Genomic DNA, 26,046 nt, shown 5'->3' on the forward strand with positions numbered 1-26,046 from the left:
GTTCTCATTGCCAAAAGGTGTCCAGTATTGCACTGATTCCCCAAGGCTAAAGATACCACTTTGTTTCAAAGATCTAGGGTCCTGCAGGGGCTCACATACAATTAACAGTCATCTGATAAATCCTCCAGTTACCGCTGTGGGCCAAAAACCACATCTTGGTTATGCAAGGTTAATTTAAGAATTCTTCTCCTCATTTACATATTCTATTTTTAACATTTACAAATGAGGATTCTCACAAATTATATTCTAGTGGTATCTCATTCTGAATTCCCATTTGGTGGATAGGCCTTTAAACGACATAGGCAAGAAAATGTTGCTTAAAAAATGGCCTTTTATAAATAATGGAATATCAACATTATGAATTGAATCTGTTTGCAGTGCAATTAATTTTAGTAATTCCTGTGTAAACTAGAAGTTGCTTTCTGGTCTCAATGAAACAAATAATATAAGATGGGGATGAAGTGCATATTCTGTGAAGAATTAATACACACTTAATGTTATAACCATTCATCAGCATATATAATAGTGTTTCTTAGATACAGCAGGTGGCTGAAGATCAGTGTCAAAGCTTTGTGTTTTACAAAGATTTCAAAAACCAAGACACCATTCATGAATGACTACTGTTCATTCACACATCCATGGCTATGAAGCGTTTGTAAAGGCTAGTAATGGCTTACATTAACAACACTATTGTGGGTTCTCCAGAACATGTGTAGTCCAGTCATTCAGTCATTCAGTCATTACTACACATGCTATTGTTCCTAAGACAGGTGAAAGGCCATTGTGAGGATGCTCTTTACTGTAACAGCTCTGACTGTAATATACAGTAGCTGGGTTCTTCAAACTTGTATTAAAACTTAGAGAGTACATAACTCCATCAGTAGCTAGATACCATATTTCCTTAAGTATAGAATGCAACTAATAAAAATTTGAAGCTATATATCATCCATGAGGTGTGTGCCTCATGTTCCTAAGGGTCCAGAATCTCCTCCAAACAGTACTCAACTTTCACCAGCTACTCTATACATAAACATAAAAGTATACAAGTATCGTTCTTTCATTTCTGAACCCATACCTTCCAATCCTGGATAGAATTGCAGTAAAGCTTATCTCCATAATATCAGCCACAAGAGGACTATGCAGAATGGCAGTCCATCACAAGATCCATCCATCCATTTTCCAACCCGCTGAATCCAAACACAGGTTCACGGGGGTCTGCTGGAGCCACTCCCAGCCAACACAGGGCACAAGGCAGGAACCAATCCTGGGCAGGGTGCCAACCCACCGTAGCCATCACAAGATCACAGCTGGAATTTGAACCAAAAAACCTGGAATAGTAAGGCAACATCACTTAAAACCATGTCATAGAGTACTTATCAACATCATCAAGTTTGTTGATGAGATGACAGTAATGGGATTGATCCACAACAATTAAGAGACTGTACACAGGAATGATTTGGAAGGATTGCCAATACAGCAACACGGGCCGGAACACAACCAAGGTAAAAAATTCCATTATGCTTTCTAGTAGACAAAGCATATGACACATCATAGTGTTTACACTGATGGAAAAGCAGTGTATAATGATAATGGTTTCAGCCCCTTTGTGTTACTGATCTTTGGTGACCTTGCTTAGACCCACATCACTAAGGCAAAGAAGGCAAAAGTAAATACTCATTAATCTTATTTAATTTTTGGCTGTACCACAGAAAGTGCCCTGACTGGTTATACAACGTAAAAGATTTAGGCTATAAAGAGCAAAAATTTATGAGATCTGATCATTAATTGAAGATGTTAAATATCAGTCCTGCTCTGTATTATAGGACAAATCTAGCCACTCAGCTGTTCTTGCTTCTATAACTGGAAACTAGTATGTCAGCGTTAAATATTAATCCAATAAGTGTAGAAGAATTTTTACCAAAAAAAGTAAGCAGAACTAGCAGTTAAAACACCCTTAGTCTGATTGTTGTCTGTCAATAGCAACACTGATAAATATCATACTTTTTCATTCAAGTTGAACAATGTTGTTCGCTGTTTTACACATTCTCTATCGATTACGTTGCCTGAAGAGTTGCATCACTGTATATAATTAATTTATTTTGTTTGGCAATTACTGACAGAACAAAAGTGAATAAGAAATCCATCCCAAATAACACTTACTATAAATATCTTACTTTGAAAACAAAGGGCAACCCACTAAGCAACCAAGTTTTATTTAAACTGCCAAGCCAAATCTGGACCTCCTGAAACATCAGTCACCATCTTTGCAACAGCATCATTGTCTCTTTTCAGAGATAAGGACATCTACTCAAAGATGCATCAAGCTCAGTTGTTGTACAAAGTGATACTCTCAAATAGACAGCCTATCAAAAGGCACTTTCTTTGAATGAGTTTCAGCTATACTGTTTAATGCACTGTTTTAGGGATATTCCATCAGTCGCTTGCAACTAAATCTTGGGCAGAAAGCTGCTGTTGTTAAAATGGGCATGCCTTATTCTCCATCTTTTGCTTCTGTTAAAGGCATTTGGTCTTTGTAGAATCATACATTGCCAATGGCATTGGTTAGTTCTGTTGGTGTGGCTCACCCATCTATGGAACTACATATGTTGGGGTGGCCCTCCATCCACCATACTATAAGCACTCTCCACATTCTCTATAAACCATATATATGCAATATATGTACGGTATACTGCTAGATATATTAATGGTGGCACTAAGTACATTCTAGCTTATAGATACAGGCCATCAACTCAACCAGTTTGGAAATATAATATTGTCTCCTTCCAAACTATTTCGTAAATATTTTCTTAGGATTTTTTCTTTAAATGATCAATGTCTAGAGTAATTCTACAATGAGAAAAAAAGTTTTGTAATTTTGTGTAACTGACGTACATTACAAGTAGTTTAGGGCAAATGGGCCAAAAAGTAGAAGACCTGACTGACATTACCATGCCGTGACAAAAAAACAAGCTAAAATGGACTTGTACTACTTTTGTATGCAAAAATAGATTTAACTCTTCAAATAAGAAATAGGTTTGAAATTCTTTAATTTTTTATGCAGTTTATTTGATCATTTGGTGGATATTATATAAACCTACAACTGTTTGACATGTGAGAAGAGACTGGAGCAACTAGAGAAAACCAATAAAATAAAAAATTTTAATAATTTAATTGAAAAGTCAAAACTTTCTTCTATTGTGGCTCTCAAAAAGAATATAAGAAAGATATACATATATATCTATGCTATATATATAAAATCCTAAGCCTAAAAGTACAACAATTTTGTGCAACGAGTTTATGTGACTTTATGTCACGTTTTTTGTCACGCTTTAAATTGGGCTTATTTTAAAACCTACATACAGTATATATGTTTGGTATAATTCTTTTCAGAATTTATCAAACTTTAATGTGATGTTGTGAGATTTTCAGATTCTTATTCCGTTTTTAAATTATAAACAAAAAAATATCAAGAACTCACGTCCCGCGAGACAAGACTTTGTGCCAAGAGATTTAACCACATCCGGGGCCGGAAATAAAAGACAAAGAGTAGGACAGCTGCTGTACAGGCTTTTAAATGTTCAAAGTGCCGTGCGAGATGCAGATCACGCGGCACGGCAACAGCAAGCCAGTAGCTGAATGAGCAAAGAGAAGGTAAAAAAACAATTTGTTTCCCATTGTATCACCATTTAAGAGGGGGTTTCGGAGGAGCGATCACATCTCCTTGGGGTGCGTTCAGCCCCCCTCTTAACAATGCGAGCGAAGGCGAGCAGGGGGCGAACCCCCTAGTATGTATATATTTTTATATATATTTAAAAAACACGAACATCCAAATGAATACATCATTATTTTACCAAACCTAGAAGTAAAAATCTAAGCTCATCATATGCACTAAACTTTTTTGATTGAAGCTAAAATGTCTAGTAGTCTAGTTAATTTGAATTGGCAGCATATTCCATTCTGCAGGCCCCACTAAAAAAAAAAGGTCCTCATCATACAGTGTTGTTACATATACTCAGACACAGATTTGCAAAGATGCATATTTTAATACGCTAATGCATTGACATCTTCACATTTTCAAAACAATTTAGCAATTAACTTGGGGTGTGTAATTAGCTAAATTTTATTTGTTATACCCTGACCTCTAAAAGCAGCCATCCAAGTTCACGAAAGAACCTCTTCGTAATGTGAACTTCAGTATCAATCCATAGCACTACCCTTAATGAGTTTATTCTCAGAAATCTAGAGCCTGTTCTTCAGGAATGTAGGCAGATTGCTATACCACGAAGTGCTATTGTTGAAAAAAGTACTGCACCAAAGCAGTTATAAGAAAGAAGAGAAGAATTCTCATTAGTTTACAGATAAACCGCATTATAACTTAGCAAGACTTGTTCTGAGATGTCATTTTTAATGAAAATCCATACAGACAACAGCAACGGCACTTTAAGACAAAGTTTTCTAATTGTATTTTCAAGGTTTCCCTTGCCTACTTGCCTTATGATGGTCCCAGGTAACTTAATCATGGCATTCACAAAATAAGACAAACACAAAAGCAGCACACCTTGTAACCATCAGAGAACACATGCAAACAAAAAGTAATCAACGTAATAACAGCACATACTGTTTTTGATACATACATCATTTGTGTTTATTGAGGAAAATGAAGAACAGTACATGAACCTAAGAGAAAATGTCTAACAACAAGATTCTATGCCCAAAACAATATAATTCAATTCATTTAATTATTTTTAATAATAAATGACAATGAATGCTAATAAAATGAAATGATCTTTACCTCTGTAGCATGTATACTTTTGCCTTTTATAACTTATGAATGGTTTGTAGTTAGCCAGCAACTAGGACACAAAAATAGAAAATGTATGCATGGTTTAATGTTCAGTTGTGTTTGGGGATTTAATTAGTGAAAGCTGGTGCATATTTTAACTTTTTAAAAAATTGTACAGCAAATCTATTTTAGATATCTTCAAAAACTGAACTTTCCTGAAAATGTTTCCTTGAAGATTAAGTTTGCCAAATTTAAATAAAATTGCTCCATTGAGAGCTCAGTTGTTCCATGTGAACAGAGAGAATGACTGACATTTGGACAGAGCTGATGACAATTGTAAGAGCTTTTTCACATTACATGTGAATGCACCTAAAAACTCATATATTCTTCTGTGTAGTATGAAACTTATAACCTGGGATGTGGCATCATTACCCAAAAGAATCCTGCCATTAATATAAACAATGTCTCAAAAAAATCAGCAGTCACCAAGCAAATATTGCATCATTTTTCTTAAAGCCGTTTGTTTACATGTTTCTCCATTTTTGACACTTCTAGCCTTTTAAAACCATTTACGCAGAGGTGTTGGGCCATGATAAAGAGTTTCACCAATTGCTAATGAAATTCACAAATGTTGGAATAAAAATGTAGTGTCTACAGGCACTGCCACACAGGCACATAATCTACCACCGACATGAAAAGTATCAAAGGTTGGCAATTTCTAATTGACTTGCATAAGACAGATAACAAAGTTCTTACCATCAACCTTCATTTTCAAAGACACATTTCTGTTAGGGGACGGCACTGTGGCGTAGTGGGTAGAGCTGCTACCTCTCAGTTAGGAGACCCGGGTTTGCTTTCCGGGTCCTCCCTGTGTGTAGTTTGCATATTCTCCCCGTGTCTATGTGGGTTTCCTCCGGGTACTCTGGTTTCCTCCCACAGACCAAAGACATGCAGGTGAGGTGCATTGGCGAATCTAAATTGTCCCTAGTGTGTGCTTGGTGTGTGTGTGTGCGCCCTGCGGTGGGCTGGGATTGGCTCCAGCAGACCCCCATGACCTTGTAGTTAGGATATAGCGGGTTGGATAATGGATGGATGGATGGATGGATTTCTGATAGGAAATGATTTCTAGCATTTCCCATGGCTAATTTTGAAAGGCTCAACTTGATCAAAGCATTACAGCATGATGTAAATTAACTACTAGCAAAGTAATTCAAGGAAAGATGTGTTGTCAGGAAAATTATTTATTATTATTAAGAGAGGGCTAAATTTTGTAAACACTATGAACAGGTACTTGAGCAGAACCCTAGATCATCTTTCCATAATCAACTCACTATATAACCCTGTGTTTTCCTTATAAGTTATAAAGAAAGCCAGAGACTATTCACTGCACTTTTAAATTGTTTGTATTTTATTATTTTGATAGATAGAGATAGACAGACAGACAGACAGACAGACAGACAGACAGACAGACAGACAGACAGACAGACAGACAGACAGACAGACAGACAGATAGATAGATAGATAGATAGATAGATAGATAGATAGATAGATAGATAGATAGATAGATAGATAGATAGATACTTTATTAATCCCAAGGGGAAATTCACTTTTATACATTTAACTGAAATTCTAAGTCTTGTCATTGTCTGGCACAAGGCACAAGTCAACTTTGGACACAGTGCCCGCCCATAAAAGAGTACAGTCAAACACATGCCCACAATTACTCATGCCAGGCTAATTAGCCAATGTCATTTAACCTAACATGTATATGTTTCAAATATGGATTGAAAACACATATGAATATGTGAAGAACGGGTCTGGAAGGTAGTAGAACTAACCACTGCCATGCCCAGCATCCCTTTATGAAGGCAATGATACTCAGAAACAGTCTAGTGATTACGTTTCAGTTTTGGTTTCCATTTCAGAATGTGTATACATTTAATCAAAATACAAGAAGACTGAAAAAAAAACACAAAAAATCAAATGCTTTCATGTTTATATGCATTTCCTTATGAAAGATCTTTTAAATAAATTTACAAAGATTAAAAACAAAAAACTTTATATGATACAAATTTCCATGCATCACCAATTTAACTGAATTAGTCATATGAAAAAGTTTAGGAACCCCACTTAATTCTTTGGATTTTTGTTTATCATTGGCTGAGCTTTCAAAGTAGCAACTTCCTTTTAATATATGACATGCCTTATGGAATCAGTAGTATTTCAGCGGTGACATTAAATTTATTGGATTAACAGAAAATATGCAATATGTATCATAACAAAATTAGACAGGTGCATAAATTTGGGCACCCCAACAGAAATATTACATCATTACTTAGTTGAGCCTCCTTTGCAAATATAACAGCCTCTAGACGCCTCCTATAGCCTTTGATGAGTGTCTGGAATCTGGATGGAGGTATTTTGACCATTCTTACATACAAAATCTCTCCAGTTCAGTTAAATTTGATGGCTGCTGAGCATGGACAACCTGCTTCAAATCATCCCATAGATTTTCGATGATATTCAAGTCACGGGACTGTGACAGTCATTCCAGAACATTGTACTTCTACCTCTGCATGAATGCCTTTGTAGATTTAGAACTGTGTTTTGGGTCACTGTCTTGTTGAAATATCCAACCCCTGCGTAACTTCAACTTTGTGACTGATGCTTGAACATTATCCTGAAGAATTTGTTGATACTGGGTTGAATTCATCCGACCCTTGACTTTAACACGGGCCCCAGTCCCTGAACTAGCCACACAGCCCCACAGCATGATGGAACCTCCACCATATTTGACAGTAGGTAGCAGGTGTTTTTCTTGGAATGTGGTGTTCTTCTTCCACCATGCAAAGCGCTTTTTGTTATGTCCAAATAACTCAATTTTTGTCTCATCAGTCCAAAGCACTTTGTTCCAAAATGAATCTGGCTTGTCTAAATGAGCATTTGCATACAACAAGCGACTTTGTTTGTGGCGTGAGTGCAGAAAGGGGTTCTTTCTCATCACCCTGCCATACAGATGTTCTTTGTGCAAATTGCGCTGAGTTGTAGAACGATGTACAGATACACAATCTGCAAGATGTTCTTGTAGGTCTTTGGAGGTGATCTGTGGGTTGTCTGTAACCATTCTCACAATCCTGTGCATATGCCGTTCCTGTATTTTTCTTGGCCTGCCAGGCCTGGGTTTAACAGCAACTGTGCTTATGGCCTTCCATTTCCTGATTACATTCCTTACAGTTGAAACTGACAGTTTAAACCTCTGAGATAGCTTTTTGTAGCCTTCCCCTAAACCATGATACTGAACAATCTTTGTTTTCAGATCTTTTGAGAGTTGCTTTGAGGATCCCATGCTGTCACTCTTCAAAGGAGAGTCAAAGGGAAGCACAACTTGCAATTGACCACCTTAAATACCTTTTCTCATGATTGGACACACCTGTCTATGAAGTTCAGGGCTTAACGAGCTAATCCAACCAATTTGGTATTGCAAGTAATCAGTATTGAGCAGGTACATGCATTCAAATCAGCAAAATTACAAGGGGACCCACATTTTTGCACAGCCAGTTTTTCACATTTGATTTAATTTCATATAACTAAATACTGCTTCACTAAAATTCTTTGTTCGGAAAACACCCTAGTACTCAGATGTTCCTAGGAAATGAAAGACATACCACAGTTATTTTTTTTTTTTGTTGAAAGTAGAGTAAATTATTATGCAGGCTGAGAGGTCTTTGGGGTTCCCAAACTTTTTCATATGACTGTACATTAACAAAAATACCATAATTGATTAGCATATTAAAAATAAAATAATGCCACACTGTTTTTATTTTCAGCTTCTGTATCCAGAATAGCTTTATTATAAAACAGATTTAAATGTATTTCAACTTTGCATAATAAATCAAGAAGATTTAAATATTCTTGGCTGCTTAAATCACTTGGGTATTGTAAAGAGCCTAGTGATGGTTAAGACGTTAAACTTAATTTGTTTCACTCACTTCTAATCTGATTTTAAAATTATGATTTGACTGCATTTATTGCAAATTTTCAGTTTTTAACATTTTCAAATAAGAAACCTTAGAAATAATATATTAATTATATCTCCGGCAATTATAAGAGATCCTCGGTGTAGAATTCATTCAGTAAAAAAAAAAGATAACTTCTACTCTTTCATATACTGTATGCTTAAATAGTAAGGCAATACAGTTATCCAGCAATTAAGAAAAATGCTTCTTATTCATAGCTGTACACAAAAAATAATTATTTTATTTTCATAATGCAAAGAGTTATAACCTTACTTCAATCAGCTTGCAGTCTTCAACCCACCCTACCATACCATCTGATGTCTAGATGTATTCATTTAAGCCAATGTCTCCAATACTTTAAGGAATAGTGTATGAAAACAAAACATAGGAATCATCCATCCCCAGTTTAATCTGCTGAGCCCACCGTAATTCACTTGAATTTCTTACACTCCTCCTCAAAAATCAGCAATTCCTAAAACTGCAGGTTCTAAGAAGTAAAGATCAAATAGTCTTTCCTGAAGCTCAGCCTAACCACTTTTGGTCATGAAAGCATATATCTTAGTTTAACAATATTTCCATCTTACATTAATTCTTGATAGATCACCAATATGTCTTGAACTGGACATTTTGATTTTTAAATTACAGAAAAGTAAAAAAAAGCAAAAAATACTGATGACATTAAATGATCAATGGAGTGAATTTTGTAACATGCTTAGATACTGTATTACAAAGTTACTTAGTAAAGAGCCACATCTTTCCAGAATTTATTTCTCCTGCAGGCATTTAACATAATACATGTAACATTCTTAAACCTGCTTAATTCAATACTAAGTCATCAGGGACTACCCTGGTAATTTATACATCTATTTATACAGTTATACATAATTTATGTATCAAACCCTTCAATGGGAACCAGTCCATTATGAGGCCCACTCACACACACTCAAGGCCAATCTGGAGCTGACAATTAGCCTAATGTGCAAAGTTTGGGGAAGTGGGAATAATAACAGAGTACCTACATACAAAAAGAATGTGCAAATTCCATACAGATAACAACCAACATTGGACTTTGAACCTAAGATACTGGATCCATGAGGCAGCAATACTAAGACATCTCCACCAGCTGATGAGTTGGACCTAGCAGTAACACAAAACAGCTAGAGCATATCTGTGCATTCAAAAGGTGATATTCAGACTGAGATGTTTATTAAAGTATTATGTTAAGACTTCAGCCCAAAGCAACAATTCACATCAGATACCTTGAAATGAAAACACATGACATCTCAAATATTTTTCAAGATCTTGATTGACTCTTTTCATTTGACCATTGTATTGAGAATAATAACTTGAAGTAAGATGAATAGATATGTCCACTCTTGAAGAAAAACCTATAAAAAAGCACGGAATGAATTACAGTCATCTGTCAAATAAGAACCTATTTAAATGAAAAATCTTCTGAGTGAACACATTCAATAAATCCCAAGCTGAAGCCAATTTCTTTAAAAGATCAAAATGTGCATTTTTAGAAAAAATGATTCACAATTGCCAGAATTTGAGTATAAAACATTAGATAAAGGGTTGCTCCATGATACTACACAATATGCTAGACTAGTCTATTTCGTATATGATGGGTGGTAAAATGCCAGGGGGTAGATTAATGGGCAGCTTAGATCTGTTACATTACATATATTTCAAGATTTAACATATTCAGTTACATTTCTTTACTTATAAGGACACCAAAAATATCATATTTTGATATCAGTTTGATACCAGACGCCCACATTTGAGTAAAAAGGTTCCCCCACAGCTGAAGAACAGAGGATAATATAGCCGGGAGTGTGTCTAAAAGATCTGAATGGGCACTAAGAGGAAGTACATAAAACTGATAAGCCTTTTTGATAGATTTTGTAAAGAAAAAGAAACTACACTAAACTATCTTCAAGGGAAATAAACAGCTCTGGAGGTTTTCCAAAAGAACTGGAATATTGTTTTAAGATAAAGCATTCACATAAACAATATTTAACCAGAAATTATTTAAATCAATTGAAAAACAATTCTTGAAATGCTTATTTGTGATTAAGTGTTTTGGTTGTTTCTAAACAGAAAGATAACAGTTATTTTAAAAATGTGTTACATTCTAATAATAGATGAATTGCACATTTCTACTAAAGTCTCCACTCTTTTCAGGATGGTATGAAACCAAATCATTCTGTATCACCAACATAATAAATTATTTTCACTACAATTAATTTCCCAGAATAAAAATTTCAGGGTTGTTCCCAATTGTGGAACTAGAATTGATCCTGCACCAATATCTTAGGCATCACCCTCAAAGCTTAATGAAATATCTGGGACTTTTAACACAGATGTATTAGTAAAAGCATTCTTTAGTTCAAAAATTCAAAACAATCACGTGCCACTGTTAACCAAACCAAGGGATGATCAAATTATTTTTCTAAAACAGACTGACATTGACCAATTGATAAGAGAATTTTTGTTGCTGTTGAAAATTTTTTAAATAATCTTTTAAATAGTGAAAGCTTCCTTTCAAAATTAAAACTGCCTTTGCATAGTAATAGGGCTGTAACTACTGACTACTTTGCTAACTGATTAGATGTTCATTTACTACTTTGATCAACCACTTAATCATAAGCTTAAAAAAAATGCATAATCTGTTCAGAAGTACAAGTATTTAAATAAAAAAAAGGTTTTACAACAATGCTCTGAAATTACATTTGCAAAAAAACATATAGCTACAAGTCTTGTTACTAACAGGCTTTTGTCGACAAAAGTTGACATCAAGAGGCAGAAAACTGAAACCATGGTTAAGCATTAACAAACCTTGCCTTGGGTGTATCATTTGATTTTATCTACTATACAGCAGCAAAAACCAAACAATTAATTAAGTCTTGGGTATTTCAAGCATTGTTTTTCTTCATCATATGGGATCAAATATTGGCCACGAGTCCATGACTAACATTTAGAGAAATACTCTGTAGAAGACGTTTTGCTTATTGTTGATGATTCTGCACTGTCAAATATGGATTTTGAGGGGCCAGAATAAACAGAAAACAGTGACATTGAAAGTCTTTCAAAGTTATCTTGAAGTGTTACGTGTCTTTTTACGTTTACCCAAAAACCTAAATTTTAAATGGTACAGTACTAGCATTTTGGGATTATCAGTACCGGAAGTCTACTTCACTTGTCCTCTCAATCTTTCAACCACCTCCACTATCTCAGCACTTGGTACTGTATACATTGAAAAACTTCCATTCTGTATGAAACAAAACCACATGCTTCAATGCAATCAGAACTTCATGGTGATCACCCCAAATTGCTTTGACACTATCAGGACTTCATGAGGACCCCCTTTCCTTATTGCTTCAACACAACCAAGAAGAGTGTGTAATTTGGCTCAATGGCATATCATTCCAGGAAGGTGTGTAATTGTGCAGCAAACCAGGGAGGCTGGAGTAAGATGGAGTGGTTTGGAGTTATCAGTTACTTGCTTCAGATCTGTTTTAAGTAATGGTACAGGTGTTATTAAGCCAGTATTGATACCGAAGTCAGAATTATAGTGCCAATCTAATACTACTGGCTACAATTATTTTTTTTTTGCAATTGGGGTACAGACACATGAAGTAAACTGTTTATGATCACACCGCATCAGTAGCAGGATTTAAACCCACAACCTCTGTGCCTGAAGTCCAGAGCCGTAACAACTTAACAATGCCTGCAAAATGTGCTTAATGATTCTCTTGGCTAACAAGACATCAATTAGTTGTTGCAGCCCTTGTAATTGTATGAAAAAGTGTACATAACCTAGCAACTTACAATTGCAAGTAATAGGACACTTGCCCAAACTCAAAACAAATGCCTTTAAACACAGTGAATTTCATTTGTTTAAAACTGGAGAATTCTGCTGAATAGATTCTTGAGGTTGCCACATAATAAATGAATGTGTATTCATAGTACTTTCACTATATATTAAATTTAGCCTCTATTGTAGCTGAAACAAGAAAGCTGTCTTCATTGTCCTTATGTACTTTCTGGACTCTCATTTGCTTGCCATGTTGTGTTTTGTTACTTTCATAAATATCGTTTTTAATTGTGACCTTTTTATTGTTATGCTTGGTGTTTTTTTAGTGTGTGCTCAACTTGTATCAGAAGAAACCAACATTTTTTTTCTTTCTTTTTTATCTTTTTATCATAATGTAGTGCTTAGGCCACCATTAACTCAAGTTGTATATTAATGTAAATATGTCTGAAACATTACACAAAAGGTGCAGACCTGTCAAATGTAGCTGATCTCATTGCCTCACACTGACCTTGTAAAATGAAGAAATTAACGCCTTATTCTATTATGAAAAACATAAAACCTCTGAACAAACGTAAAGCATACAACTAAGTGCTAAATCATCTGTTTGGACTTGTTTACATATAAGCAATTACCTTTCCAACTTTAAAATCACTTGGGCAAGAGCCTATCACAGTAGAAGCAGGTGCAAATCTGTATCTCTGGAAGGGTAGCTGTTGATCATAGATTACAGTATGACATAAACTTTGCACACTTATAGCTGGCACTTTTGCTGTTATGAGTCTACCTAATAACACATCTTTGAGGGGAAAAAACACGGAAAAACCCCACACAGACACAGGAGGAATAGGAACACAGGGCCAGGACTTGAACGAAGACCCTCCAGCTTATATAATACTAATGCTTATCCTGAAATTGTCTGTTTTCAAAAAACGAGTGTGTTTCACTTACTTTGATTTAAGCCTAATGGCCACAATCCAATTTAGAGAGAAAGGTGAAGAAAAGCATTATACAGGGTATGAGCCTTACTGAATGTCTAATTAATTATTTCAATTTGCATAGTAACATTGGCAGTGAAATTATATTCATGAGGTGTAGTGTTTGGCACAGTTACTACATGGATCTAGAGTCCTTGGTTAGGTTCCTATGCCTGATCTTTCCTGTGTGATGTTTGCACTTTTTCCAAATATCTCTGTTATTTTTCCTCTACATACCCTAGTTTGCCAGCCAATTCTCCATATACATGCTAGTTACATTAACTGGTGATTCTAAAATGGCTCCAGTGTGAAAGTGTCTGTGTGTGCCCAGAAATGGCCATGTCCCATGCTGTTTCATGTATTGTGTGTGTTGCTGCTGCGACAGGCTGTAGCCCCCCTCACAAACTTGCGCTCGATTAATAATTCACTTGCCTTCAGAATGGACTGCATTTATATATTTAATCATTTCAACCAAAAAAGAAATGAAATACATTATACTATATCTACATTACTATATAAAGAATAAATTTGGTATTATTCAAGTAAAAGTTATTTCTTCACAAACATGGTATATGTGCATTTGCCACATGAAATTGTATTCTAAAATTTGGTGTTTTCTATACATTTTGAAAAATACATAACCAGTCTTGATGTATTATAATGAAACCTTATGAGTCATAAAGCCTAAAAATGTATCTCTTCAAAATGGCAAACGTTTTGATATAAGAAAACATGTCTTCCATGTTTCTGACGTATGTTTGTGACAACAAAAGTTATCTGGAAATACTAATTTTATGGCAAATCTCTGTAGTATTTTTCTCAAGTAAGTGTACATTTCTAATTGTTTATATCAGTGCTTCCCAAACTCAATCCTGGGGACCCACTGTGGTTGTAGGTTTTTGCTCCAACCAGATTCATGATTGGTGACAAACACCTGGTAACACTAATCTCATTTAATTAGCTGGTATTTTTTTTTCTCTCTACATTCAGAAAAGCACAGCAGCATGATTTGTACATTTATAAGACATTTAGAAATATTTCTGCTTTTGCTATAGATTTAAACAAGGGGGCTCCGCCCCCTGCTCGCTTCGCTCGCCTACCCCTGGCGTTTTGAACCCGTGCCCGCTGGGCAGCCACGTGTGAAGATGACACACGTTTAATAAGGAGCATTCGCTCGTGTCACTCTGGGGCCCCCCACTGTTAATACGGAGCTCCGCCCGTACTATTATGCGGTGCATTGTGGACTACCGCGGACCCCGTATTGTTTCCCGTTTCAGTTTGTATCTCGCTCAGTCGAGCTTTTGTTTTTGAAGCTTTTGAATTCCGGTCTTCATTATCTGTAACCTGCTGTCCATGTGTTTGGCCCCCTCGTTTAACCTGTTTATGACATTTTACTTTGCTTTCTACTCTGTGTTTCATTTCTGATCTCGCTTTATTCTGCTTTTGTTTCAATGACACCTGGTCCGTGGTGAATATATTTTCCTTTGTTCGAGTAATAATTTTCATTTGTTTGCGATACTGTGATGTTTATCGTACTGTTAATAATGCATCACTGTAATGTGATTTACCTATGCTGTATAGTTTGGACGTGTGAGGATGACGTATGTTTAATACGGAGCGTTCGCCCATGTCACTCTGGGTCTCCCCACTGTTACTACGAAGCTCTTTCCGAACTATTATGCGGTGCATTGTGGAGCACTGCGGACTCTGTAGTGTTTCCCATTTCACTTCGTATCTCGTTTAGTCGAGCTCTTTCTTTTTGGAGCAGTGCCTGCCTGGTCTGCGGCATTTCAGACGCACGTTGTAGGCACCTGCGTTCATTAATTATATCCAGGCAGGCGCGTGTTTGTATCTCGGTCACTCAAGCTGTGTCATGTTGAATCCATGCCTGCTTTGCGTACGCAGTTTGAGATGCGCGTTGTAGGCGTCCACGTTCATTAGATCTGTCCATGCGGGCTCGGTGGCGAAGCTGTGTTAGTTGTTGAGCTGTTTGGTTTTGAAGCCGAGACAGTTTTGCTTCCGCGGTTTCAGACGCGTGTCCGTACCATCTCGGGTTTGATGTATGAACCTTTGTGGACTCCGTAGTGTGGTTGTACATTTAACTGTCGTTGTTTCTGCCTTTATATTCTGTATCTCGGTGTGCATGTGTTTCGTGCCTAGGTTTTTTTGAAGCTGTTGCATTCCAGTTTTCATCATCTGTAACCCACTCTCCATGTGTTCGTCCCCGTTCTTTAATCCCTTTATAAAGTTTTACTTTGTTTCCTACTCTGTGTTTTATTTCTGACCTCGCTTTATCCTGCTTGCGGCATGTCAGACGGTTCGTAGTCTTTCTCGTTTTACTCTGGGGAGGGGGGTTTTGTTCTGTAACCTGCTCTCCATGTGTTTGTCCCTGTTCTTTAACCTCTTTATGACGTTTTACTTTGTTTCCTACTCTGACGGTTCGTAGTCTCTCCCGTTTTGCTCTGTTGGGGGGGGGGGGCTTTGTGTGGCGCCTGCGCACGTGCGTAGTCTCTCCCGTTTCACTCTGGCGGGGGGGCTTTGTGTGGCACTTGCACACTCTTTTGCGTCCACGGGCAGGTCCCTGCGTCCATATCCGGTTTACCATTCTCGTTTAGTAATATAGATGCTTAACTCTCTTTTGTTGATTTCATTATATTTTGCCCTTTCTCTGTGCAGTTTTTCCTTTTCGTTGAATCTTATTAATGACAATTAAAAATAAGCAGAGCAGACACCCAGGCAAACAACACTGAATAATCAAAGGCTGCAACTACTTTACTGTCAGACCCACAAATTAGTAAATAATGGATTAATTAAATAATTAGAACACCTGGAAAAGAAGAATGAAAATCAAGATGAAAATAACGTTAAAAAGAAAAAAATACATTATTCCCATATAACTGCTTAGTAAATTTTATTTTTTATTTTTTTTACCAAACGTAAGTTTTCTAATTTCTACATTGTTCCCAAAACACAGAACTTGGGAAATAACAGTTCACTTAATTCGCCCAGGAGTCCAATTAAAAACAGAAGCTTGCTGGAACAAAAACCTGCAGCCACAGTGGGTCCCCAGGACCGAGTTTGGGAAGCACTGGCTTATATGATAGCAGTGGATTTCCTGGAAGAACTTCTAACATCCATATGACATCCGGCCATGGGCCGTGGATGCAAAAGACGTACTGCGCAGGCGCCCCACATTACCCCCCCCCCCCAAGCAACGGAAACCGGCCGGATGGAATGCACACGAAACGGGACACACACACAAAGAAGAGGATTGAGACCCACGACACCCAAAGCCCCCCTCCAGTAACTGAAATAAGAAATGAGGCCACGCGCCCCTAGAACACCAAAAACAAAGGAGTCACACGCAGGCGCCACATAGCACACGAAACGGTTCGCACACAAAAAGGACGATTCAGCCCCACGACACACAAACACCCCCTCCACTAACAGAAATAAAAACTCAGGCCCACACAAAGCCCATTGGACGCGAAACAGGACAGACTATGGACATAGCATGCGAAACGTACACAAAAAGGACGATTCAGACCCACGACTACACTAACATAAATAAGAAATAACACACAAAGCCCCATTTCTGAACGAACCGTCCGTATTAAACATACGTCATCTCAACACGTTCACACTATGCAGCATAGGTGGATCTCATTACAATGAGGCACTATTAACCGTTCAACCGCAGAAAAGGCTCCATATTAACAGTGAGATTTCCAATCATTGTCATTCACTTAACTTCCCTGAAGAAACAACTGGCAATACAAGTAATGAATTTACACGTTGTTGTCAAAAGGGTCAAATTAGACTGCCTCCTTTACATTCATATCCTGAATATCTACAGAAGCTTCTAACTAACGATGTACCTGAAAGTAAAAACTTTATGAACTGCATTAGATCCTACAATAGTTCATTTGCTTTTGCATCTACCGGAGTAAATATCAGGCCACCAAAAGGCAATGGCCCACAGTTGGTTCAAAACATGCGATGTCCAGATCCAGAATATAACATGTCCCTGCGTCCATCCGGTTTACCATTCTCAGTTAGTATATGACCACACTAACATAAATAAGAAATGAGACACAAAGCCCCATTACTGAACGAACCGTCCGTATTAAACATACGTCATCTGAACACGTTCAAATTATGCAGCATAGATCAATCTCATTACACTGATGCACTATTAACCGTTCAACCACAGAAAAGGCTCCATATTAAACATACAAAAACGGGCAAGGCTCAATACAAACAATGAACGCCGTAAACTGCAACGGGCTTCTCACACACCACAGGCAAAAAGATTACAGCTCCAGAATAGCACATCCCAAATCCTGCACATACAACGACGCGCCTCTCAAACGGCACAAGCAAAAGATACACGTCAAGGACATCAACGACAGACACCTGCTAAACGATTGCGCCAGTTAGCTGACAACGCGTTCAATAATAAGTCCACTATTCATGAAAATTCATTGGGATTAATGAATGTCATTTGCAATCATTGTCATTCACTTAACTTCCCTGAAGAAACAACTGGCAATACAAGTAATGCATTTACACGTTGTTGTCAAAAGGGTCAAATTACACTGCCTCCTTTACATTCATATCCTGCATATCTACAGAAGCTTCTAACTAACGAAGTACCTGAAAGTAAAAACTTTATGAACTACATTACATCCTACAATATTCATTTGATTTTGCATCTACCGGAGTAAATATCAGGTCACCAAAAGGCAATGGCCCATACTGCTTTCGCGTATGTGGACAAATATTACATCGCATTGGAACAGTGCACCCTGAAACAAATCAAGAACGCAAATATGCACAAATCATGTTGGCACCTACAACGCGCTTCTGAAACCGCGGAAGAAAAAATGTCTCGGCTCCAAAAACACATGTCACTCCTTATTCAAAATACCGGTCCCAATCACAGAAACATCGGTATCCACTATGAAAATGAACAGTAACAATGCACGTGACATCCGTCTTGCCACACTATTAATTATAGATGAATGTACAATGGCATCCAGTCACTTACTCAACACCATTTATAAACTTCTACAAACGTTGATGAATAATAATATTCCCTTTGCAGGAAAGGTACTTTTATTAGGAGGAGATTTTAGACAGTGCTTAACTATTGCTCCACTTGCAATACGCTCAGCTATTGTTCAGTCCACCTTAAAATACGCGGACAATTGGCATTGCGTTGATGAATAATAATATTCCCTTTGGAGGAAAGGTACTTTTATTAGGAGTAGATTTTAGACAGTGCTTAGCTATTGCTCCACATGCCATGCGCTCAGCTATTGTTCAGTCCATACGTCATACATAAACAACAAGAGACCGAACTACAATACATATACAGGCGCGAGACCTGATTGGTGATAATACGAAGAAACGAACAGTCCGCATATTAACAGTGAGTGCGATCCTCCTTATTACTTATCCATATTCCTAACGATAAAGATCAAACAAGTCATCAATTCACGATCACGGGTACAAAACTAGACGGCTCGAGTAACGGGACCACAAACACGAACCCGCATCAAAAAAAAAAATTCACGTCGGCGCCTACAACGCGCATCGAAAACCGCGGAACAAAAAATGTTACGCGGACAATTGCCATTGCTTTCAAAAGATACACTTGGTACAAAACATGCGATGTCCAGATCCCGAATATAACAATTGGTTATTACAACTAGGACATTGTACACTCACCAATACAGATGGACTTCACCCAGATATTATTACAATTCCTCAACCCTTTATCTGCGACGACTTACTTACGGAGATATTTGGAACAGCGGTCTCATTAGACCAAATACCCCTTTTAACACAACGAACTATATTATGTCCAAAAAATATTACTGTTGATCACATTAATAACCAGGTCATTTCATTAGTTCCTGGAGAGTCACACCTCTTTCTAAGCTCTGACAAAGTTGACTCTGATGACGACAATGACCATCTTAATTTCCCCTTACAATATTTGAACACTATTAACCCAGCCGGATTACCACAACACAGTCTTAGCCTTAAAAACGGAACAATAATCATGCTATTAAGAAACCTTAACACTAAACAGGGTTTATGCAATGGTACACGTTTAGTCGTCTACACCATGACACACACAGTTATTCAAACAACAGTTCTTACAGGATCACATGCTAACAATACTGTTCTAATTCCTAGAATTGACCTTACAAGTTCTGACCTGGAATTACCTTTTACACTTAAACGGAAACAATTCCCCATTAAACCTGCCTTTGCCATGACCATCAACAAATCACAAAGACAAACCATGGACAAGGTTGGCATCTACCTATCTGAGCCCGTTTTTGTACATGGACAACTTTATGTGGCCTTCTCGCAAGTTCCACGTTCATCTGACGTTAAAGTTAAGGTCATAAATGCTCCATGCCAAGGAAAACTCATTCAAGGACAAGACACCATCTTTACTACTAATGTTCTTTACAAAGAAATTTTCCAATAAACCTTTACACTGTGCCAAACACTTTATTGTTTGCTTCCTATCTGCATCATCTACACCTTCACACTATGCTATATCTCATTCATACATCATGCTCTTTGTAATTTCCCAACACCAGGGGTTGGCGAGCGAAGCGAGCAGGGGGCGGAGCCCCCTAGTAAATAAGGAAGTAAATCAACACAATGCCATGGACGTTGCAAAAACAGTTTAGTGTGATTTTGTCTTTTGAGAACAAACCACGCCCTGGGTGGGTGAAAGGTCGTTGAGGAGGAAGACACGCACTGTATCTTCACTGTTGGTCTTCTATTAAAAAGGCTGAACCTCATAATATAGGTATTTTTTTTAATAAATTAAATGTATAAGCTATGTATTAAATATACAAGCTAAGTATTAAAAGTATAAGCTAGTTTTTGTGTATCAATGCTTAATAACTTTCTTGACTTGAAAAATAAAATTTGGTAAGTTTTTAGGATTTTGTTTTCTCAGTGTCCCATGTGCTTCCATTATGAAACGCCACTCCCAGCTACGTATTTTTTAAAATTCATAAAAAACATGTGACTTTTGAACAACAATTTTGCATGGCAAATGTATACATACCATGTTTGTGTAGAAATAACTTTGACTTGAAAAATATAGAACTTACCCTTTATTCTACCAAGTCAATTGATTAACAAATTTCAACCATCGATTTTGAGAACTTAATCTTACCAGTACAAAGAACCACAATGTATTCTGACACAACTGAGTGATACTTATGAATTCATCTTGTACAGGATATTAGCCAACCACAAAAAACTTTCATAGTCACCCACGCTGGGCCAATCAAGAACTGTCAATTAACCCACCATGCATGTCATTGGCTTATGCAAGTAAATATGAACTCCAGAAAACCCACACTGCAAACAGGATGTTTCGTCTCCATAGCAAAGAGACAAAAAAAAGCAGAAAACAAAGAGAACCTGATGGACATATTGGATCCATATTCAAGCACAATCACCAACTCATACCTATAAAGGAGGCTAATTGAAACACTTTAAGGAGCTAGACCAGGTCGCCACTCTTTAAACAAGATGTCCTTGCCACAGCAAAGGGGTTACTCATATGTAAAGACATGTTTGAAGTAAATCAATATAAACCAGTTATGAAATACATTGAAGCATAAGCACCCTCAAGATTAATAATAAATCAACTTCAGGTTTTATCACCACTTTTTCTATAAAATGAAACTAATTTATGTTTTTTTCGTTCAGAATAAATTAACCGTGGTACACCATCCAATTTTTACAGGACCATCTGCTCACCATATTGCACAAGTTATTTTTGTACATAATTCATTTTATACCAAGCACCACATTGATTAAATGGTCACAATTTGGCACCTTTCTAGATAAAGTATATTTGTCTATTTTTGCACTTGTAAAACTAAAGTGCAGGAGTACTTATATTTTGTAGCACTCTTTTCATCACAGTTTTGCCCTCTGGCAGTTTTATTCCAGGTTTCTTAAATATTTTTCATTATTTGCTGCCTGATAGGAAGTTATGCACATTCAATGTTCCTGACTGTATTATGAAGAGATAGAGACAGAGGACATATATTGTGACAGGCAGCCTTAGCCATTACCTGGCTGGGACGCCAGCTGGATAGAAGGACCAGGGGAAAAAGCATCTCCGAGGCACTACTTCCCCTGGGACGATAGAGGGTAACCCTCCTGGGTGGATGTGGCACAACAGATTCCTGCAGGGCACACTGGTACTTGGAGTTTGGTACAGCCCTGTTGGGTTCCGTGGAGGTCTCCAGGGGGAGCTGCAGAGCCCAACAATGGTCTTCCACCACACCTGGCAGTGATTCCTGGTAATACTGATGAGCCACCTGGAGCACTGCCAGGATTAGAATAAAAAAAAAAAACTCACTCCATTCGAGGGGCCAGAGTTGGGAAAAAGAAGTACAAAACTTGCAAGAGAGGAGTGGAGGCGGAAGGACTGAGAATTGTGCTCTGTACTGTGCTATGCTGTGCTGTGCTGTGGGGAGTGAAGTAAAGCACTTGTGTCCCCGCCTGTCTGTGTCGGGTTGGGGCAGCTATATGCGCCCCGGGCTTCACAATATATATGGAGTTGCTCATCTGTTAAAGAAATGGTGTAGCAGAGGTGGCACCTGCTAGCTACAAAACAGGAGAAAGCCCTACATCAACAGCATGAAAAAAGATAGTAACATACCACACCAGAAAAGCAGCTGACTTCTGCTTGCCACTTAGGAGAGCCTGTGTCAACCTGAAGATTATATGTCCTGCTACTGGAAAGGGTGCATGCATATCCTGAGTGTTCCATAAAAAAAAGTGAATGGATTGCTTAGAGGAAGTATATGATATTTCCTATGAGTCTAGTAAACAGAATCCGATTAAAATATAAGGTGCCTAACTCATGGGAACAAAGAATAGAGTCATGAAGAACTGATAATAGATAAGACAGAAAGCACAAAAGCCCTTTTAAATCCTATGGTGAGCTCAAGTGTGTAAACCCACCAGGGCCCGCCAGGAAGTCTGTTAGCCTGGCATCCTTACAGATAAAGAAGCAATCTCCAGGCCAATAAGGGATTCAAGAATGGGGTTAAATGATGGCCACTATGACAGAAGTACAGTTAGAGTAGAGTCAAGAGGAGAACTGGTACAAAGACTACTAGCAGTGACAGAGAGAGAGAGAGAGAGAGAGAGAGAGAGAGTGTTTGTGAGAGAGAGTGTCAAAGAGAGGCTGAAATGAGATGTGAAGTGCTACATAGGTGGACAAGGAGGCAAGCTACCCAACTCAGCCTGTAAAGGCAGAACCAGAGGAGCGGTAGTTTTCTTCTATTTGGCTATTTTCTTTTTTTTTGAGTTGTGTTTCCATCTCTAGTCTGTTGTACAGTGATCCCTCACTATATCGCGCTTCACCTTTCGCGGCTTCACTCTATCGCGGATTTTATATGTAAGCATATTTAAATATATATCGCGGATTTTTTGCTGGTTCGCGGATTTCTGAGGACAATGGGTCTTTTAATTTCTGGTACATGCTTCCTCAGTTGGTTTACCCAGTTGATTTCATACAAGGGAAGCTATTGGCAGATGGCTGAGAAGCTACCCTTACTTTTCTTTCTCTCTCTTGCGCTAACTATCTGTGATCCTGACGTAGGGGGTGTGAGCAGGGGGGCTGTTCGCACACCTAGACGATACGACACTCGTCTAAAAATGCTGAAAGATTATCTTCACGTTGCTACCTTCTGTGTGCAGCTTTTAAGCATGCTGCACGGTGCTTCGCATACTTAAAAGCTCAAAGGGCACGTATTGATTTTTGACTTTGTTTTTATCTGTCTCTCTCTCTCTCTCTGCTCCTGATGGAGGGGGTGTGAGCTGCCGCCTTCAACAGCTTTGTACCGGCGGTGCTTCGCATACTTAAAAGCCAAACAGACATATTGATTTGTTTGCTTCACTCCTTTGAAAAGGAAGATATGTTTGCATTCTTTTAATTGTGAGACAGAACTGTCATCTCTGTCTTGTCATGGAGCACAGTTTAAACTTTTGAAAAAGAGACAAATGTTTGTTTGCAGTGTTTGAATAACGTTCCTGTCTCTCTCTACAACCTCCTGTGTTTCTGCGCAAATCTGTGACCCAAGCATGACAATATAAAAAATAACCATATAAACATATGGTTTCTACTTCGCGGATTTTCTTATTTCGCGGGGTGGCTCTGGAACGCAACCCCGCGATGGAGGAGGGATTACTGTATTCAAAATGATAAACATACCCACTTCTGTAACACACAAATAAATAAAGATTAATATAAATATTATTCAATATTATTATCATTACGCATTTTAAGTACCCACTTTGTAAAGAATTAATGTTTTACCACCTCGGTATTCTACATATGCTATTTTTAGAATTGTCCCATGATTTATAATTATTTTAGAATTAGTTTTTAGGTGCTTTTTTATTCACTAATACCACCGCTTTGTGACTTCTTTGCATGGCTGGTGCAATATTGTTTACAGTTGCAATGCTCATTTCTGATCATGTGATGCAATAAGCATGTGGTTTATTGAATCTTCACTTCCTGTCTATTTAATATGGCAGCCATGCCGCATTTGGTATACAAGCATAAACATTTTTTCTTCTGGTATAAAAATTTCCACACACATCCCATCAAATGAGGGAGCACATGAAGGTGGATGCACAAGCTTGTCCTGCTACTCATGTCCTGCAGTGAAAAAAACAGAGCTGATGTGTGCTCTTTCATTTCTGAAGATAATCAGATGTGGCACATGGGAACACCAGTAATAACCAACCAGTGTGTCACAACTGATCATTACAGAAGGTCAAGACAAGACTCACCTCTAGTAGGTGTGCTGATGAGATGGGTTAGAAAGCAATTACTTCAACTACAAATACTGAACACTCTCTTTCAATATTTCTTCACCTTAGAATTATAAGGTCCTGTTTCCACTTTTCAGTAAATGTGACACTGACTTCAAAACCGTAGGTTCTATGTCATAAAAACATGTCATGCAGAAAGACTACAGAAATCCTTCATAGTACAAGGAATTAAAATGTCTTTAACACACACACCACAAACTGTCAAGGTTCAGTGTTCACAGGAAGAGTATCCTATACGAAGATATTCTGTATCTTATTATAAAAGATACAGTAAAAAAACTGAGCCTGAAAGTTTAGTGTTGACCATATGTGTTCACACAGTACAGCAAGTCCATTAAATGGTCCAGGGATTGCAATACAAATGAAAATGTCAAGAAGAACAGCCTTTTGTTCATATTTACTAGTCTATCTCAATTTATACAATTTATTACATTTATATCCAACACTGGAGGCCAACTAGGAACCAGCTAGTTGTGCCACTTGTGTTGCTGGTAAGACACACCCACACTTACACTAGTCCTATTTAGAATGGACACTTAGCTTAACATGCATGTTTTTGGGAGGCAGAAGATGAAACTGGATGTCTCTGGTGGAAAACCCATGCAGGTTACAGGGAAAATGTTCAGCGTTCACAGGGACGCCACCTAGGCTGACATTTCATTAATGAAAATTGTACCTTGCAGATCTGCAGAAAGGACTGGATGTAATTGACTGCATCAATTACTACCATGCTTACGTTTTATACTTTTTATTGCATTATTATGAGATAATTTGTTGTGAGGCTCTATTAGCAGTGTGTGGAAGATTGTGGGTTTGCTTCCCGGTTCCTCCCTGTGTGGATAGCGCTTTGAGTACTGAGAAAAGCGCTAAATAAATGTAATGAATTATTATTATTATTATTATTAAGCCTGAATTGCCATATCAAGTTTAAACTGTCGATTCATATTTTCATTTCAGTAAAATAAATGACACTTTAACTCTTCAACAAACTGTGGTGCTATTGCAGACTCCACACTCGGCCTCAAACTGAGCAGGAGGTGTTAATTCTTATAAAAGATGTTTCCGCTATCACTGCCATGACTCTCCTCCCTTTTTATTTTAGCACTTTCATACACCAGAATGGCTGCTGAGACTTTTCCCCAAAGTAAAGAGGTGAAAAATCTGCAAAGAAAAATCTCTTTTCTGCTTTTCACTGGAAACAGAAATTAAGCTTTAAGAGCATTTTTTCTATTCCCATTGTAAATATAGTAAGCACTGACCCATCATCACTGAATGTAGGAAATGTACAGTGCATCCAGAAAGTATTCACAGTGCATCACTTTTTCCACATTTTGTTATGTTACAGCCTTATTCCAAAATGGATTAAAATTAATTTTTTTCCTCAGCATTCTACACACAACACCCCATAATGACAACGTGAAAAAAGTTTACTTGAGGTTTTTGCAAATGTATTAAAAATAAAAAAACTGAGAAATCACATGTACAGTACATAAGTATTCACAGCCTTTGCTCAATACTTTGTCGATGCACCTTTGGCAGCAATTA

At 37.6% G+C, this 26,046-nt stretch overlaps 1 protein-coding gene across 3 annotated transcripts in view; it reads right to left on the reverse strand.

Moving 5' to 3' along the window:
* zmp:0000001168 (signal-induced proliferation-associated 1-like protein 2) overlaps positions 1 to 26,046 on the reverse strand; it is a 317,833-nt gene that overhangs the window by 225,376 nt on the left and 66,411 nt on the right. The window contains exon 1 of one of the 3 annotated variants that reach the window (XM_051933613.1): positions 1,076 to 1,165. The exons of the other annotated variants lie outside the window; for them this stretch is intronic. The gene's annotated coding sequence lies outside the window, so the exon portion shown is untranslated. Of the gene's footprint in view, positions 1 to 1,075; positions 1,166 to 26,046 lie in introns of those variants that run through there. 3 annotated transcript variants of the gene reach the window in all.

The sequence above is a fragment of the Erpetoichthys calabaricus genome, chromosome 1 (genome assembly GCF_900747795.2).
Source record: "Erpetoichthys calabaricus chromosome 1, fErpCal1.3, whole genome shotgun sequence".
NCBI classification, from domain to species: Eukaryota; Metazoa; Chordata; class Cladistia; order Polypteriformes; family Polypteridae; genus Erpetoichthys; species Erpetoichthys calabaricus.